Source organism: Odocoileus virginianus, chromosome 10 (assembly GCF_023699985.2).
Source record: "Odocoileus virginianus isolate 20LAN1187 ecotype Illinois chromosome 10, Ovbor_1.2, whole genome shotgun sequence".
Taxonomy (NCBI): domain Eukaryota; kingdom Metazoa; phylum Chordata; class Mammalia; order Artiodactyla; family Cervidae; genus Odocoileus; species Odocoileus virginianus.
Window position 1 is genome coordinate 64,268,926 of NC_069683.1, and position 19,018 is coordinate 64,287,943.

Here is a 19,018-nt window from a genome sequence, read left to right on the forward strand (position 1 = left end):
CATAAACTTTACCATTTTAACCTTTTTTTTTTTTTTTTTTGCTAAATGATCCCCTTTATACCCATGGTATTAAAATCAAGTATCAACTGAAGTGTGATGTAGACTGAAGTACAATTCTGTTGGAAACTCAACAAAATCTGCAGTTTTTAATTTTATTATTTCTTATGAAACCTATTTTTTCATGATTTCCTAAGAAATTTTAGTCCTGATTTTAAGTGAATTCACTTATTTTTTTATTTCTTATACATTACAAAATGATCACAATAAACCTATTTCCATCTGTCACCATACAAAATTATTACACTGATATTGACTATAGTCTCTATGATGCCCATTACATTCTCATGACATCAATTTTGTAACTGAAAGCTGGTACTTCTTATTTTCCTCACCTATTTAACTCATCCCCCAATTTAATCCTCTCTGGCAACTAGCAGATTGTTTTCTGCGTCTGAGTCTGATTCTGTTTTCATGTATTTGTTTGTTCTGATTTGAATTTATATTCCACATGTGAAATCATATGGTATTTATCTTTGTCTGACTTATTTTACTTAATTAATTTAAACTATTGATTCACTCATACTGTCACAAATGGCAAGATTTCATTCTTTTTTATTACTGAGTATACTCTGGGAGATAGTGGAGGACGGAAGAGGCTGATGTGCCATGCTGCAGTCCACGGGGTTGAAAGAATTGTAAATGACTCAGTGACTGAGTAACAACAACAATATTCCATTATACATTTATATATATATATGCTTATATATATATATATATATCAATATATAAATATATATATTTAATTTATTTATCAATGAACACTCAGGTTGCTTCTATATCTTGACCACTGTAAATAATGCTTCAGTGAACATAAGGGTACATATATCATTTTGAATCACTGAATTAACCGTTTTGCTTTCTTTAAATAAAAACCCAGAAGTAGAATTGGTAGGTTACATGGTTATTCTATTTTTAATTTTTTAAGAGTCCTCCATCCAATATTCCATAATGACTGCACTAATTTACATTTCTACCAACAGTACACAAGTTTCTCATTTTACTACATCCTCACCAACACTTGTTATTTGTTGTCTTTTGATAATAGCCATTAGGACAAGTATGAAGTAATATCTCTTTGTGTTTTTGATTTGCATTTCTCTGATGATTGGTAATGTTGAACACGTTTTCTTATCTGCATGATTTTTTTTGAAAAGTCTATTCAGGACCTCTGTCGATTTTTTTTTTAACATTGAGTTGTATTAATTCTTGGTATATTTTGGATACCAACCACTTATTGACTATACCTTCTGCAAGTATCTTCTCCCATTCAGGAAACTGCCTCACTAGTTTGGGATAGTTCCATTCGCTGTACAAAAGCTTTTCAGCTTGATGTAGTTTCATTTGTTTTGTTTTGCTTTGTTTTTATTTCCTTTGCTGGAGGAGAAATATTTTAAATTTTGATAAGTGCAATGTCAAACAGTGCACTCCCTATGTTTTCTTCTTGAAGTTTTATGATTTCAAAGGTTACATTTAAGTCTTTGGTGTGAGAAAGTAGTTTGGTCTGATAATTTTGCATGTAGCTCTTCATTATTCACAACCCTATTTATTGAAGAGACCTTCTTTTCCCCACTGTATATTCCTGTCTTTTTTGTCATAGATTAATTAGCCGTATAAGTGTGGATTTATTTCTGGGCTCTCTACTGTATTATGTTGATCAATATGTCTGTTTTTGTTCAGCTACCATGCTGTTTTGATTGCTACAGCTTTAGAACATAGCTTGAAGTTAGGAAACATGACACCTCTTGGTTGATTCTTCTTCCTCAAGAGTGTTTTGGTTATTTGGGTTCTTTTGTGTTTCCATACCAAGTGTTACAATTATTTGTTCTAGTTATGTGAAAAATGCCACTGGTATTTTAATAGGATTTGTAATTGAACCTATAGATTGCCTTAGGGAGTATGATCATTTCAACAATGTTAATTCTTCCAATACATGAGAACAGTATATCTTTCCATTTGCTTGTGTTCTGATATTCATCATTTGTGTAAAGGAATATGACAGATTTCTGTATATATATATATTCTGTACATTAATTTCTTTTTTTTTTTCATTTTTTATTTTGTTTGTTTGGGTTCTCTTTTCTTCTTTGTAAGTTTGGCTAGAAGTCTGGCAACTGTATTTATCCTTTTAAAAAATCAACCTTTGGTTTTATTGATTTTTTTCTAGTTTTTAAATTTCAATTTCATTTACTTCCTCTCTAATCTTTATTATTTCCTTCCTTCTGCTTAGGCCTTGTTTGTTCATTTTCCTAATTCTTCTAGATAGTAAGTTTGGTTGTTTATTTGAGATTTTTTGTTCCTTTTTGTTCATTCTTTTTTCTTTTCATTTCTTCTTTTTTTTTTTTGAGGAAGGTCTATATCACTATGAACTTCCACCTTGCTGCATCATATAGGTTTTTTATGGCTATATTTTCCAAATATCTTTTATACATCCTAGGAAACAAACAAACAAACCAAAAAAAAGGTGGTATTCCTTTTATTGTGTTATTCACTTTATTCTGATGGTAGGAAACCAAACCCATGATTCCTTTGAAGTATGCTTATACATTTTAATGGCATTAGTACATTTGCAATGCTGCAAAAATGTCACCACAATTTTCAGAAATTTTTCATTATTCCTAACAGAACCCCTGTGTTTGTGAAACAGTAAGGTCCCATTCCTCTTTCCCTTCAAACTCTGGTAACCTTTATTTTGTTTCTCTATGAATTTGTATAGTCTATATAATTAATATAATTATAATCATACAATATTTTTCCTTGTGTGTCTGGCTTATGCCATTTACCATAAAGTTACCAGATTATTTCATGTTGTAGAACGTATGTATTAGCATTTCTCACTTTTTATGTGTGAATAATATTCCATTGTATGTATACACACACAATATGTAGTGTAGAAGACTCAAGGTGATTTATCCAATGTATTGATGTCTGCTAAGTGTGTATATTAGAAATAGAGATACTATATAAGTACAGAAGAATGAGGTAAAAAATAACTTCTATATTATATCCAATGCATAAAAACACATATTCTAAAATAAATGGATCTTTTTAACTATGTATTGATTTTACTCTCCTCATTAAAATACTATAAGGGATTACCTTGCAATTATAACTTCTTCATACTTTGCCTACCATTATTTTCACATTAAAATTAAAATTCATAAATAATATTACAAAAGATCGATTGAAAACTAATCCATAAACTCTGTATGAAAATGGAATATGTCTATCAGATGAACCCTAGCATCTCTATAGCAGGACCAGGCACAAAGTTGGCACACAAAACAGTATTTTGAATGCATAAGTGAAAGAATGTTCATTGTAAATATTTTTGTGACTTTAATATAGTTACAAATGTACAGATTAGTTACAAGAAGAGTGCAAATAAGTCATATACACTCCTTAAGTAGATTAATAATTAGTTGATCAAAGATAAGATGCTCCATTTATTTTATCTTTAGTTGCACCCTTGGTGATTAAATTTCTTCTCTTACTTGCTCTTCACTTTCTTTCTGAATCATTTAACCATAAATCGAAGATAATACTGTGCTCTTAAGGTCCAGATATTTCAACTTTTTTTAAAGAACAAAAGGTTCTTTTTCATAACTGTAGCACAATGATCAGAAATTGAAATTTACAGTAAAATACTTACCTAATCCACCTTAGACAGTCAAAATTAATTTTTGCAATAATGTTCATAAAACTGTATTTTCCATGTCCACAATTTAACCTAGTATCACACAACATATTTAGATATTCTGTCTCTTTAGCCTTCATCCTGGTATATTTTCTCAGCCTATCCTTGTCTTCTATGACCTTTAAAGTTTCAGGAATAGAGACCAGTCATTTCTTAAATGTCATCCAAATCTGGTTTGTCTCATGTTTCTTCAGAACATTCAGAATATTCATTTTTGGCAGGAATATTACAATTTTAACAAGACTAAATACTATAATCTGTCTTTATCATTGCAGTCTTACTTATGTACTCTAGTTGTTTTACCTTCTTCCCATGGAAGAACTCCAGTCCTAATTTCAACTGTCTTTCTGCCTATTCCATGCCTTTATTTCTGTCGCTGAATGTGGCTGAGACAAAAATATCTCACAAATTATGCTAAATGATCTTTATTTCTCATGCTTCATATATAATGTGTAAAATTATGTTATATTCTCTTTATACTTTAAGACAAAGAAGTTGGTTTTCTAGTCCTGCACTAATGAACATGGTAGAAAAATCTGTTGGGTCATAGAAAAAGCAAGAAAATTAAAGAAAAACATCAACTTCTGATTCATTGACTATGCTAAAGTCTCTCACTCTGTGGATCACATCAAACTGTGGAAAATTCTTTTTTTTCTATTTATTTTTATTAGTTGGAGGTTAATTACTTTACAATATTGTGGTGTTTTTTGCGAATGTCAGATCACCTTATCTGCCTCCTGAGAAATGTGCACACAGATCAAGAAGCATCAGTTAGACTCAGACATGGAACAATGGACTGGTTCCAACTGGGAAAGGAGTAGATCAAGGCTGTATATTGTCACTCTGTTTATTCAATTTATATGCAGAGTATAGCATGCAAAATGTGGGCTGGATGAAGCACAAGCTGGAAGAGACATCAATAATCTCGTATATGCAGATGACACCACTCATGGCAGAAAGCAATGAGGAATAGAGAGCCTTGATAAGGGTGAAAGAGGGGAGTGAAAAGTGTGGCTTAAAGCTCAACATTCAGAAAACTAAGATCATGGCATCCAGTCCCATCACTTCATGGCAAATAGATGGGAAAACAATGGAAACAGCAACATACTTCCTTTCCTTGGGCTCTAAAATCACTTTAGATAGTGACTGCAGCCATGAAATTAAAAGATGCTTGCTCCTTGGATGAAAGCTATGACCAACCTAGACAGCAGATTGATAAGCAGAGACATTACTTTGCCGACAAAGTCCGTCTAGTCAAAGCCATGGTTTTTCCAGTGGTCATGTACGGGTGTGAGAGCTGGACCATAAAGAAGGCTGAGGATGGAAGAATTGATGCTTTTGAACTATGGTGTTGGAGAAGACTCTTGAGAGTCCCTTGGACTGCAAGGAGATCAAACCAGTCATTCCTAAAAGAAATCAACCTTGAATATACATTGAAAAGACTGATGCTGAAGATGAAACTCCTGTATTTTGGCCACTTGATGCAAAGAGCTGACTCATTAGAAAAGACCCTGATACTGGGAAAGACTGAAGGCAGAAGGAGAAGGGGACTACAGGGGATGAGATGGTTTGATGGCATCAAGGACTCTGTGGACATGAGTTTAAGCAAGCTCCAGGAGTTTATGAAGGATAGAGAAGCCTGGCATTCTGCAGCCCATGGTGGTGCAAAGAGTCGGACACAACTGACTGAAAAACAGCAACAAGCTACATGTTGATCATTTGAAATGTGACTCAAAGGACTGAGGAACTGAATTTTAAAATTCACTTAAGTTTTATTTTAAATTTGTTCATTAAAACTGATTGTCAATTCAGTTACTTGAAAACTTTGAAATACATTTGGAACAACTAACATTTGGAACAACTCAAGTGTGTAAATCTACTCTTTCAACTATAAACTTTATTACTTATAAATGCAAATTAGGTTTTTATTATGAAATTCAGCATATGAATTGAGTGGTGCTATAAATGAAAAATACACACTAACTTTGGAAGACTTTGTACCAAACAGAAAAAAAAATGGCATGAAGAAAACCACATTGATTTTTTCATATTGATTATATTTTGAAATAGTAATGTTCTTGATAAATCAGGATAAATAAAATATATCATAAAGTTAATTTCAGCTTTTGTTTTTTAATTTTGTTTTCATTGTTAGTTCCAGAATATTTAAAATTACATATGTGGCTCATTGAATTTCTGTTGGACAGTACTCTCTAGATCCTCTAACCATGTTCTCAGTCCACAAAGAATATTGGCAAGAACTGTGAAATGCACATAGAATGTTCAGGGCATGCATGAGGAGAGATTAACTCAGAGTAATGGCAAAACATTTCTTCAATTCACACTGAGAAACAGTTACAGACAACTAAAGAGAAAAGGATTATGTGATGATGTGTTATTCTTTCATTCAGCAAATATTTTGAGAAGTTTATATTATGTAAGATATGGGGTGGGCTTCCCAGGTGGTGCTAGTGGAAAAGAACCTGCCTACCAATACAGGAGACAAGAGATTTGGGTCGATCCCTGGGTCAGGAAGATTCCCTGGAGGAGGGCATGGCAACCCACTTCAGTATTCTTGCCTGGAGAATTCCCATGGACAGAGATGTCTGGCAGGCTATAGCCTACAGGTTCTCAAAGACTTGGACAAGACAAAGCCGACTTAGCAGACACGCACGCAGGATACTGGGTACACAAGGATAAATTTGTCAAGGTGTGCTTTTAAAACACATTCAGTATCTGCTCTTTATTGTATTACAGTTAAAACACACACAGCCCCTTGGTCACTACCACCTCTTCTATATTGGATTATGGTAGTTGTTTTTTTAATTTATATCCATGCTCATCTCTACAATATTTCTCCCATCACCACCACTACCAACACACACACACATTTAGGGTCTATTTTCAACACTGACTCTCCAGTGATCCATATGAAATACAATACAAAAGCATCTCACTGTGAAGTAAATATTTCAAATATTATTTTTTTTAAACTGGAGGAAAGTCAGATATCCTGGTACAAATACTTAAGTTATAACATTCAGTAAGCTAAATGGTAATGTCAGCATTTCATCAAGATAATAACATTAAAAACATAATTATAGTGCTTCTGTTGTTAACTAATGCAAATGCATATTTGTTTTGCAAGATCCTTTGAGGAACCAGGTTATTGTATTACAAATTTCTACAAGTTAATTAAAGTCTTATTTTGATGGTACATTTGAGATGAAATAATTGAGTCAAAAAGTGAATGACAAGATATAAACATTACTTTTGAAGTGCAAACTGATGAAAGTGACTGACTGAAAGGTAAAAATGTTTGTGAAGTTCTGTTTAAAACATTAAGCATCAACTATCAAACATAAAATACTCAGATATAAACATAAATATTATCTAAATTTAAATACATTGGGAAAATTTTCAACATTTTATATTTATAAAGGCTTCTTTAAAGTCTACAGATATCTTCATGAAGAGGAAGCATACTATTTTCAAGGTACAGAAGACAAGCTGAAGTTTATGTCTAACTTTATAGAAATAACGAACTAATAAATGGGCTATAAAGTTTATGGTAATGATAGGAAATGGAAACCTATGAAGAAAAAGTTTAGTTAGTGTAAAACTTACAGAGGAAGTCACAGAATAAATTAATTTTAACATTACATTAATGTCCCTAAGTTCACACATATGTATATCAAATGTGTTCCTGTGTGTGTGTGTGTATAGTTCAGTTAAGTTGCTCAGTCGTGTGTGACTCTGCGACTCCATGGACGGCAGCACACCAGGCTTCCCTGTCTATCACAGGGAAGTAAACTCCCGGAGTTTACTCAAACTCATGTCCATTGAGTTGGTGATGCCATCCAACCATTTCATCCTCTATTGTCCCCTTTTCCTCCCGCCTTGAATCCTTCCAAGAATCAGAGTCTTTTCAAATGAGACAGTTATCCGCATCAGGTGGCCAAAGTATTGGAGTTTCAGCTTCAACATTAGCCTTTCCAATGAATATTCAGGATTGATTTCCTATAGGATGGATTGGTTGGATCTCCTTGCAGTCCAAGGAACTCTCAAGATCTTCTTCAACACCACATTTCAAAGGCATCAATTCATTTGTGCTCAGCTTTCTTTATAGTCCAACTCTCACATCCATACATGACTACTGGAAAAAACCATAGCCTTGACTAGATGGACATTTGTTGACAAAGTAATGTCTCTGCATTTTTATATGCTGTCTAGGTTGGTCATAACTTTTCTCCCAAGGAGTAAGTGTCTTTGAATTTATGGTTGCAATCACCATCTGCAGTGATTTTAGAGCCCAAATAAATAAAGTCTGCCACTGTTTCCACTGTTTCCGCATCTATTTGCCATGAAGTGATGGGACCAGATACCATGATCTTAGTTTTCTGAATGCTGAGCTTTAGGCCAACTTTTTTACTCTCCTCTTTCACTTTCATGAAGAGTCTCTTTAGTTCCTCTTCACTTTCTGCCATAAGGTTGGTGTCATCTGCATATCTGAGGTTATTGATATTTCTCCCTGCAATCTTGATTCCAGCTTGTGCTTCATCCAACCTAGCATTTCTCATGATGTACTCTGCATATAAGTTAAAGTTTCAGGGTGACAATATACACCTTTGACATACTCCTTTTCCTATTTGGAAGCAGTCTGTTGTTTCATGTCCAGTTCTAACTGTTGCTTCCTGACCCGCATACAGATTTCTCAAGAGGTAGGTCAGGTGGTCTGGCATTCCCAACTCTTTCAGAATTTTCCACAGTTTGTTGGGATCCACACAGTCAAAGGCTTTGGCATAGTCAATAAAGCAGAAGTAGATGTCTTCCAGGAACTCTCTTGCTTTTTTGATGATCCAATGGATGTTGGCAATTTGATATCTGGTCCCTCTGGCCTTTCTAAAACCAGCTGGAACATTTGGAAGTTCACGGTTCAAATACTGTTGAAGCCTGGCTTGGAGAATTTTGAGTATTACTTTACTAGCGTGTGAGATGGGTGTCATTGTGTAGTAGTTTGAGCATCCTTTGACATTGCCTTTCTTTGGGATTGAAATGAAAACTGAACTTTTCCAGTCCTGTGGCCACTGCTGAGTTTTGCAAATTTGCTGGCATATTGAGTGCAGCACTTTCACAGCACAATCTTTTAGGATTTGAAATAGCCCAACTGGAATTCCATCACCTCCACTAGCTTTGTTTGTAGCGATGCTTCCTATGGCCCACTTGACTTCAAATTCTAGGATGTCTGGCTCTAGGTGAGTGATCACACCATCATGAATATCTGGGTCATGGAAATCTATTTTGTCTAGTTTTTCCGTGTATTCTTGCCACCTCTTCTTAATATCTTCTGATTCTATTAGGTCCATAACATTTCTGTCCTTTATTGAGCCCTTCTTTGCATAAAATGTTTCCTTGGTATTTTTAAATGTTTTTTGAAGAGAACTCTTTTCTTTCCCATTCTATTGGTTTCCTCTATTTCTTTGCACTGATCATAGAGGAAGGCTTTCTTATCTCTCCTTGCTCTTCTTTGGAACTCTGCATTCACATAGGTATATCTTTCCTTTTCTCCTTTGCTTTTTGTTTCTCTCCATTTCATAGCTATTTGTAAGGCCTCCTCAAACAGCCATTTTCCTCTTTTGCATTTCTTTTTCTTGGAGATGGTCTTACTCCCTGTCTCCTGTGCAATGCCACAAACCTCTGCCCATAGTTCATCAGGCTCTCTGTCTATCAGGTATAGTCACTTAAATTTATTTCTAACTTACACAGTATGATCATAAGGGATTCAATTTAGGTCATACCTGAATGGTCTAGTGGTTTTCCATAAGTCTAAATTTGGTAATAGTGAGTTTATGATCTGAGCCACTGTCAGCTACCAATCTTGTTTTTGCTGACTGTATAGAGCTTCTCCTTCTTTGGCTGCAAATAATATGATCAATCTGATTTCAGTATTGACCATCTGGTGATGTCCATGTGTAGAGTCTTCTCTTGTGTTGTTGGAAGAGGGTGTTTGCTATGACCAGTGCATTCTCCTGGAACAATTCTATTAGCCTTTGCCCTGATTAATTCTGTATTCCAAGGCTAAATTTGCCTGTACTCCAGGTGTTTCTTGACTTTCTATGCTTGTATTTCAACTCCTTATGATGAAAAGAGCATCGTATTTGGGTGTTAGTTCTAGAAGGTCTTGTAGGTCTTCATAGAACTGTTCAACTTCAGCTCCTTCAGCATTACTGTTTGGGGCATATACTTTGATTACCATGATATTGAATGGTTTGCCTTGGAAACAAACAGAGATCATTCTGTCGTTTTTGAGATTGCACCCAAGTACTGCATTTCAGACTCTTTTGTTGACTATGATGGCTACTCCATGTCTACTAAGGCATTCCTGACCATGGTAGTAGATATAATGGTCATCTGAGTTAAATTCACCCACTCCACTACATTTTAGTTTACTGATTCCTAAAATGCCGACATTCACCCTTGCCATCTCATTTTACCACTTTCATTTTGCCTTGAATCATGGACCTAACATTTCAGCTTCCTATTTAATATTGCTCTCTACAGCATAGGACCTTGTTTCCATCACCAGCCACATCTATAACTGGGTGTTGTTTTTATTTGGTTCCATCTCTTCATTCTTTCTGGAGTTATTCTCCACTGATCTCTAGTAGTATATTGCGCACCTACTGACCTGGGGAGTTCACCTTTCACTAGCCTCTCTTTTTGCCTTTTCATACTGTTCATGGGGTTCTCAAGGCAAGAATAGTGAAGTGGTTTGCCATTCCCTTCTCCAATGGACCACATTTTGTCATGTATATATATATATATAAAGATAGATATAGATAGATAAATAATCACCACCTAAAAAAATTATATTAGCTTCTCAGAGTCTTCTTTTTATATCTCTTCTAGTCACTTTACTCATTTCAGAGGGTTATCATTACTTTGACTTATAACAACATACATTAATTTTGCTTATTTTTATATTGGATAAAAATTGGATTAGTACATACTTTTTAAAAAAATGCACTCTTCTTTCATTCAACATTTAATTATGAATTTCAACATAATTTTGCTCTATAGTGTTCTATTCTTTACATACATTACAATTTATTTATCCATTCAAACACTAGTGGATGTTTGGACAATTTCCAGTTTGGTGGCATCTGTAAATAGGGGTACTATAAACACTCTAGTTCATATTTATGTGTGTGTAATACATATATATATATATATATATATATATACTTACACACATGTGTGTGTGTGTGTGTGTGTGTGTGCATACACATATTTATAATGCTTTGGGGCTTCCCTTGAGGCTCAGCTGGTAAAGAACCCACCTGCCATGCAGGAGTATTAGGTTCAATCCCTGGGTCAGGAAGATCCCCTGGAGAAGGGAAAGGCTTCCCACTCCAATATTCTGGCCTGGATAATTCCATGGACTTTATAGTGCATGGGGTCACAGAGAGTTGGACATGATTGAGTGACTTTCACAATAATGCTATTAGGCATATTACCAGGATTGTATATTTGATAAGACAACTATCTTGAGTACTATTGATTGTAGATGGTGGGATAGTAGAACCTATGTAAGAATTAATAATTGGGAATCATTTAGAAGGGTATCAGCAAATGTTTAATGAATGCTTATTATTAGTAGTAGAAGTAGTATGTCAAATTGTGTCTTTTCACAATATAGCAAAGAGGTTAAATATTTGAACTCTAGACATAAATAGACCTCAATCAGACTCTCTTCTGTGTCACGTCCAAGATGAGTGATGTTGAAGCAAAATATTTAATAATTGTCATTTTCCTACCTCACTGGAAAATTTACAAACCATAGATTGTTGTGAGTGATGAAGAAGAAATTAAATGTAAAGACTTAGCACAGCAAAATTTGTAGTGAATATTCAATAACTATTAGTATTTATTAGTACATTATGCAATTAATAGAGCAGCTAAGAGTATTATCATTTACTAACATTGTCTTTGTAATGTTAGGAGTTTAAACAGAGGCTATGCTTAATATTTTACCTCTATCTCTGAACACAAGGATGTGTTGTCCAAGAAACCAACTATCTCTTAGCAAATCAATGTCTCAGTTCCCTTCTAACTTGGCACTTTTTCAGAGGCAATGCTGGATCCTTTTGAACTTCTGGATCAGATGATAATAACCAGGTACCAGAGAGTTAATATAAAGTGACTAGAGTCAATAACAATCTTATTTGTTTGACTTTAAAATGCATGAAAGACAAGGTTGCTTATCATGCTAAAATTAATATGGAGTGAGTCTGAAAGCAGAGACTCAAAACACTCAGCATTACTGAGAAGTATATTTCAGGGCTTATAAGCTAATTAAAATTCTGCTTAAACTTATATTTCAAATGACTATATTTAAACTAAATTCACTTGAAACAAAGAGGCATAATTCTTTGTTTAACTAAAGCTCACTGTTGCGTTTTCTCAAGGAAACATCCATAATGTGATGTTCTTTAGAACAAATCCCGGGGTTTTATTAAGGTACTAAAAATACCAATATATGTGACAGTGGATTGTATAAGAGAAAGGGATTTTTTTTCCTCCTTTACAATAATAAAAAATGAGGTATACATATTTCTTGAAGGAATTTATGTGGAAAAAATAAACACAACTTCTAGAGTATATCTTATTTCTATAGCTGCCAAATCTTTCTATCAGCTTTCTCCCTGACAGAAATGCAGCTATTCCTAGATAAGGTTGGTTTTTAACTAAACATTCTCTGTCTTTGCAAGTGAAAAATGAGCTTATAGGAATATATTCAGATCAACACATCAGAATTTTCTTTCTAAAATCTGCTACTAATGATTGATTGTTGGCACTAATCTTGTATAGAAGGGTTAAGTAAGACCTATTACAATATATTAGGCACAGATATTCTATGCTAATAATGGTTTTCAAAAGTACACAGGACATTAAAAAAATGTCATATTCAAGCTAGCAGTTCATGCATGGATTTCCAAATCTCTAATAGTTTTTTTATCTTAATTAATTTAACCCTACTTGGTAAAGCGTCTGCCTGCAATGCAGGAGACCCAGGACTGATCCCTGGGTCGGGAAGATCCCCTGGAGAAGGAAATGGCAATCCACTCCACTACTCTTGACTGGAAAATTCCATGGACTGAGGAGCCTGGTAGGCTACAGTCAATGGGGTCGCAAAAAATTGGACACGACTGAGCGACTTTACTTCAAAGATAACTACAGAATGAAGGCGCATGTCCACATTTTAGGAGGTATGCAATGTATGATGAATCCTTTGAGAATGGACCTATTCTAAGAAATGTCATTCCTGTTTTTCATTATAGTTTGTCCAATGTTAATGAGAAATTATATAGGAAATATTTACCTCTTACAATAATAATCACCTATGGCAACTATTTCTTTGTTAAACAATAAAACCTAAAAGTTCCAATAACCCAATTCATTAATTTAAAAAAAAGCATCACAAAAAATATTTCTTAAGGCTTACCACTAACTTCAAAAGGAAGTTGAGTAAATACATGAAAGATCCCTTATGCATACGTGAGGTTCTCTATATTACACTATTCTTCCTTCCTGGTCTTGTGTCCTACTTAAATACTGCTTCCAGTAGATTTGAGAAGTAATCATAGCTAAGGCCCAAAGTTCCTATTTCTATGGCTCAGAGACTCTTAGAAAAAATTACATTTGACTCTTCCAGCTTAATTCACAAGTGAATCCTGAGGAACCTAAACATCACCTCATCAAACTTCAGTAAATGAAAAGTTAAAAATATTCCTTTTTCTCCATCCCTCCCTGCCACTCATGGAATATTTTCAGCTTTAGGCTTTATTTGTTTATTCATTTGTGCATTCATTCTTTCATTTTTCCCACCAGCTCAACAGGTCATCAGGAAGCTCCTCTATCCAACACAGACAACACTGGAAAGGAGAACTGGAAGGAGAAGAACTTGATGTTTTATGACTGTCCTCATCTAAATTGAACTGTCACATGCCAAGAAGAATTAAGACTAATGTACAATTTAGAGCTAGAGTTAGAAAAATAGTCTCTTGTTCAAAAAACAATGACAAAAGAGGCTCTTTCAAAGGCGAGATTACTTGAGGTTGTTGTGGCCTAATAATGTAGATACTAAATAATTTCTCTCTGATAATGTGTTGCTTCACATGGGCAATAACTTAATCTGTGAAAGTCATACATAATCTAATGCTATAATTAGAAGCTTCCTCACAGATATCAGTTTAGTTCAGTTCAGTCACTCACTTGTGTCTAATTCTTTGCAACCCCTGGACTGAGGCACGCCAGGCTTTCCTGTCCATCACCAACTCCCGGAGTTTACTCAAAGTCATTTCCATTGATGCCATCCAATCATCTCATCCTCTATCATCCCTTTCTCCTCCTGCCTCCGATCTTTCCCAGCATCGGGATCTTTCCCAGGAAGTCAGTTCTTCACATCAGGTGGCCAATCAGCATCAGTCCTTCCAATGAATATTCAGGACTGATTTCCTTTAGGATTGATTGGTTTGATCTCCTTGCAGCCCAAGGGACTCTCAAGAGTCTTCTCCAACACCACAGTTCAAAAGCATCAGTTCTTTGGTTCTCAGCTTTCTTTATAGTCCAATTCTCACATCCATACATGACTACTGGAAAAACGATAGCTTTGGATGGACCTTTGTTGGCAATGTAATGTCTTTGCTTTTTAGCATGTTGTCTAGGTTGGTCATAGCTTTTCTTCCAAAGATATAGCTTCACTTTTTTTCCCAAATGACACTTTCCTGCTTATTATTTGTATAGAGTAGAAAACAAAATCATTGTTTATCACCTGCAGCTGAAGGAAAATATTATGTGTATTAACACTTAAAAGGATGCACATTTAATTAAATATGTTAAATGCACAAGATAATAGGCAATAACATTTTATATCACAAGAATCTGTCATCATAATCCTCAGAAAAACTAATTGTCATCTGATATATCTATTTAATGTTTATATTGAAAACATTGGCCTTATATTGGGAATGCATTTTATGAATATTAAATATATCTGTTGTATATGTTATGAATGAATTTTTTAGCTATTCATCAAATGATGCCCCAGGAGTTTTCTCTTCTAAATGAGAATTGGTGAGTGTAGAAAGCAGATTAACTTCTCATATGTGTTTTTCTGAGTCAAATTGCATGGTATGTTCCTCTTTGTGAGTAACTAGTGTTCTCTGCATATCCTGGAAAGGACACACATTTGTTTATTTTAATTGCAGATGTAGAATGCTCTATCTCCAGACCTGAAATGTATAGGCTTAAAAAATGATGTATTTATAATTAAAGGAATATTTTAAGGTTAAAACACATGATTCATCACCTCACAGCAGTTTTTTGGCCTCATCTGGAAGGCTTTTAGATGAAGACCAGCTAATTGAGCTAAACAATGTCCACTCCTCTCCACTACCACAGTGGTGTGCTGACAGTTTCCTTTCATTACACTCTAAATGTTGGCATGTCTGTCATGAGACATTAAGGATTCATAAATTCCCAAGAATTCCTTAACAACCTTTTCTTTCTTCCTATAATGTCTGTTCTATTTGTCTCTGAGTTTCTCTACTAGTAAGATAATCACAGATGCCCTGCTGCAGCTAAGTCACTTCAGTCTTGTCCGACTCTGTGTGACCCCATAGATGGTGGCCCACCAGGCTCCTCTGTCCCTGGGATTCTCCAGGCAAGAACACTGGAATGGGTTGCCATTTCCTTCTCCAACAGATGCCCTAGACGCCCCCCACACACATAAAAATATATATATATATATATATATATATATATATTTATCTGTAACTGAAAACATTGCCAAAGGAAGATGAGCTTCCAGAATTTTATGGACTTCAATATCAGAATTATTAAAATTAATATTAAAATACCAAGTTTTCCCTAATATCCATACACATAAGGAAAAAACTTAAGAAAAAAAACTTACAAATACCATCTGTGTGTTTAATTTGCAATAAAATAGGACATTTAAAGATAATTAGGTTAAAAAATCTCACATATAATAACTAAATTCACATAATATGAGGAAAGTTTAACAAAACAGGAGATTTAGAAGGAATACATAACAAGATATGTTTAAAAAATATTCTATAATTGTTTTAAAGTTGTGGAAGGAAGATGTCAAAAACATTTCAATCACAGACACATACAAATTATTTGTAATTCTTGTTTGATCAGGACTATTTTAGGTGTGCTGATCAATAAGTAAAAGTAAATTATGTGACCATAATCTAGATATTCCATTTGATTTCACAGTGGAAAACTCTTAAGAGGACAGAGACAATTGTTTAAAAAAAAAAAATGACTTCTGCTTTATTGACTATGCCAAAGCCTTTGACTGTGTGGAACACAACAAACTGTGGAAAATTCTTAAAGAGATGGGAATAAAGGTCACCTTACTTGACTCCTGAGAAATCTTTATGCAGATTAAGAAGCAACAGTTAGTACTAGGCGTGGAACAACAGACTGGTTTCAAATTGGAAAAGAAATATGTCAGGGCTGTATATCATCACTCTGCTTATTTAACTTATACACAGAGTACATCACACGAAATGTGGGCTGGATGAAGCACAAGCTAGAATCAAGATCGATGGGAGAAATATCAATAGCTTCAAATATGCAGATGACATCACCCTTATGGCTGAATGTGAATAGAAACGAAGAGCCTCATGATGAAAGTGAAAGAGGAGAGTGAAAAAACCCATTGTTCAAAAAACAAAGATCATGGCCTCTGGTCCCATCGTTTCATGGGAAATAGATGGGGAAACAATGGAAACAGTGATAGACTTTCTTTTGGGGGGATCCAAAATCACTGTGGACAGTGACTGCAGCCATGGAATAAAAAGATGCTTGCTCCTTGGAAGAAAAGTTATGAAAAACTTAGACACATATTACAAATCAGAGACAGCACTCTGTAATCAAAGGTCTGTAAAATCAAAGCTATGGTTTTTCCAGTAGTCACATACAGATGTAAGAGCTGGACCATAAATAAGACTGAATGCTGAACAACAGTAGTGTTGAACTGTAGTGTTGGAGAAGACTCTTGAGACTCCCTTGGACAGCAAGATCAAACCAGTCAATCCTAAAGGAAATCAACTCTGAATATTGAGTGGAAGTATTGGTGCTGAAGCTGAAGTTTCAATATTTTGGACCTCTGATGCAAAGAAACAACTCATTGAAAAAGACCATGATGCTGAGAAAGATTGAGGAGAAGGGGGTAAAAGAGGACAAGATAGTTGGATGGTGTCATACTCAAAGGACATGAGTTTGAGCAAACTCAAGCAGATATTGAAAGTCAGAGAATCCTGGTGTGCTGCAGTTCATGGGGTCACAAAATTCGGAAACAAATGAAGGACTGGACAACAACACCACCTAAAGGGGCATAAAGCAGAAGCTGTGCTTCTGATCCTGGATTTAGCCCAAAGAAAGAATGGATGGCTGCCCAACTCTGCTATGAACAAGGCTGAAGATATTTTACAAGTACCTCTGATGAGTGTATATGATGTACAAACTTTTTATACAATATATATTGCAAAGTCAGTTGGAAAGTATATTCAAGTATGCACTACTATGCCTTGCATGCATTGAAAATCTGACAGCATACTGGAGGCCATTAAGAAAAAAAAAAATTGAAATAAAGGTTGGAGAGACTATACCTGACAAATTCTTCACTCTTATAGAAGTGGAATGTTTAGGGGCCTGTGTAAACCCATCAATGGTTCAAATAAACGACAGCTACTAGGAGGATCTGACACTTAAGGATTTTAAAGAAATTATTAATGAACTCAAGGCAGGCAGAATCCCAAAATCTGGGCCAAGGAGTGAATGCGTCTCATGTGAATCAGCCAGAGGTCTTACCTGTTTGACTGAACCACCTAAAGGACCTGGGTTTCATGTACAACCAGGCCTTTAATTTATATTTGACTGTATAATTATTTCAACTGGAGAAATAAAATATGAATCTCCTAAAAAAAAAAAAAAGGTAAAAAAACACTTGGCAGAATATATAATTTGCAGAAAATTGAGGTACATATAGTGAGGTTCTTAGTTCAGTGGGCATAAAGAACATAATATTTAAAAATATTTTCATATTCAATCTTTCATTTGATCTATATCACCCCAACCACTGAATTTGCATAGAAAATTATTTTCTATGTATTTTAAATCTGATTTTTAAGTCATAAGTCATTATCTCAAAATCTAAGCTTTATTCAAAAGAATTTCCAAATTTCCCAAATCCACATTTTAATATGAAGAATCAGACCTAAGTTTCTTAAACTTATAACTTTACAATTTTTAGCAAAATCATATAATTTAGCAAAACTGAAAGCATGGAGAGACTTTTCTTTGCAGCAAAGTGGGAGACACCAGGAGGTGAGGCCAGAAATGAAGTACAAGAGAGAAAATACAACCAGAATCAGATTTGAAGATTCTGACTTGTGCCTTGATATAAAAATATATAAACAGTAGATTGAGGTTCAGTAAACACTTTGAACACAGATATTTACCCTTCACATAATGACCTTGCTGAAAAAAAATTTGAAAAATCCTACAAGAAATCCCTAGATTGCTTGTAACATCAGAAGTGTATAGTGATCCTAAGGAAGAGCATTCAGAAATTCTTTCATATTGTGTATAAACTCACTATACTGAAAAATAAGGGGAAAGAGTGAAGCATTTATCCTGTGGCTCCTATATGAGCATTATTAATAAGTATAAATGCTGGACTGGAAGAAGCACAACCTAGAATCAAGATTGCTGGGAGAAATATCAATAACCTCAGATATGCAGATGACACCACCCTTATGGCAGAAAGTGAAGAGGAACTAAAAAGCCTCTTGATGAAAGTGAAATAGGAGAGTGAAAAACTTGACTTAAAGCTCAACATTCAGAAAACTAAGATCATGGCATCTGGCCCCATCGCTTCATGAGAAATAGATGGGGAAACAGTGGAAACAGCATCAGACTTTATTTTGGGGGGCTCCAAAATGACTGCAGATGATGATTACAGTCATGAAATTAAAAGATGTTTACTCCTTGGAAGGAAATTTATGACCAACCTAGATAGCATAGTAAAAAGCAGAGACATTGCTTTGCCAACAAAGGTCTATCTAGTCAAGGCTATGGTTTTTCCAGTGGTCATGTATGGATGTGAGAGTTGGGCTGTGAAGAAAGCTGAGTGCCAAAGAATTGATGCTTTTGAACTGTGGTGTT

General features: G+C 34.7%; 1 pseudogene; it reads left to right on the forward strand.

Moving 5' to 3' along the window:
* The window catches only part of LOC110135973 (NADH dehydrogenase [ubiquinone] flavoprotein 2, mitochondrial-like), a 69,666-nt pseudogene extending 51,949 nt beyond the window's left edge, over positions 1–17,717 (forward strand).
* Positions 17,718–19,018: the final 1,301 nt, after the last annotated feature.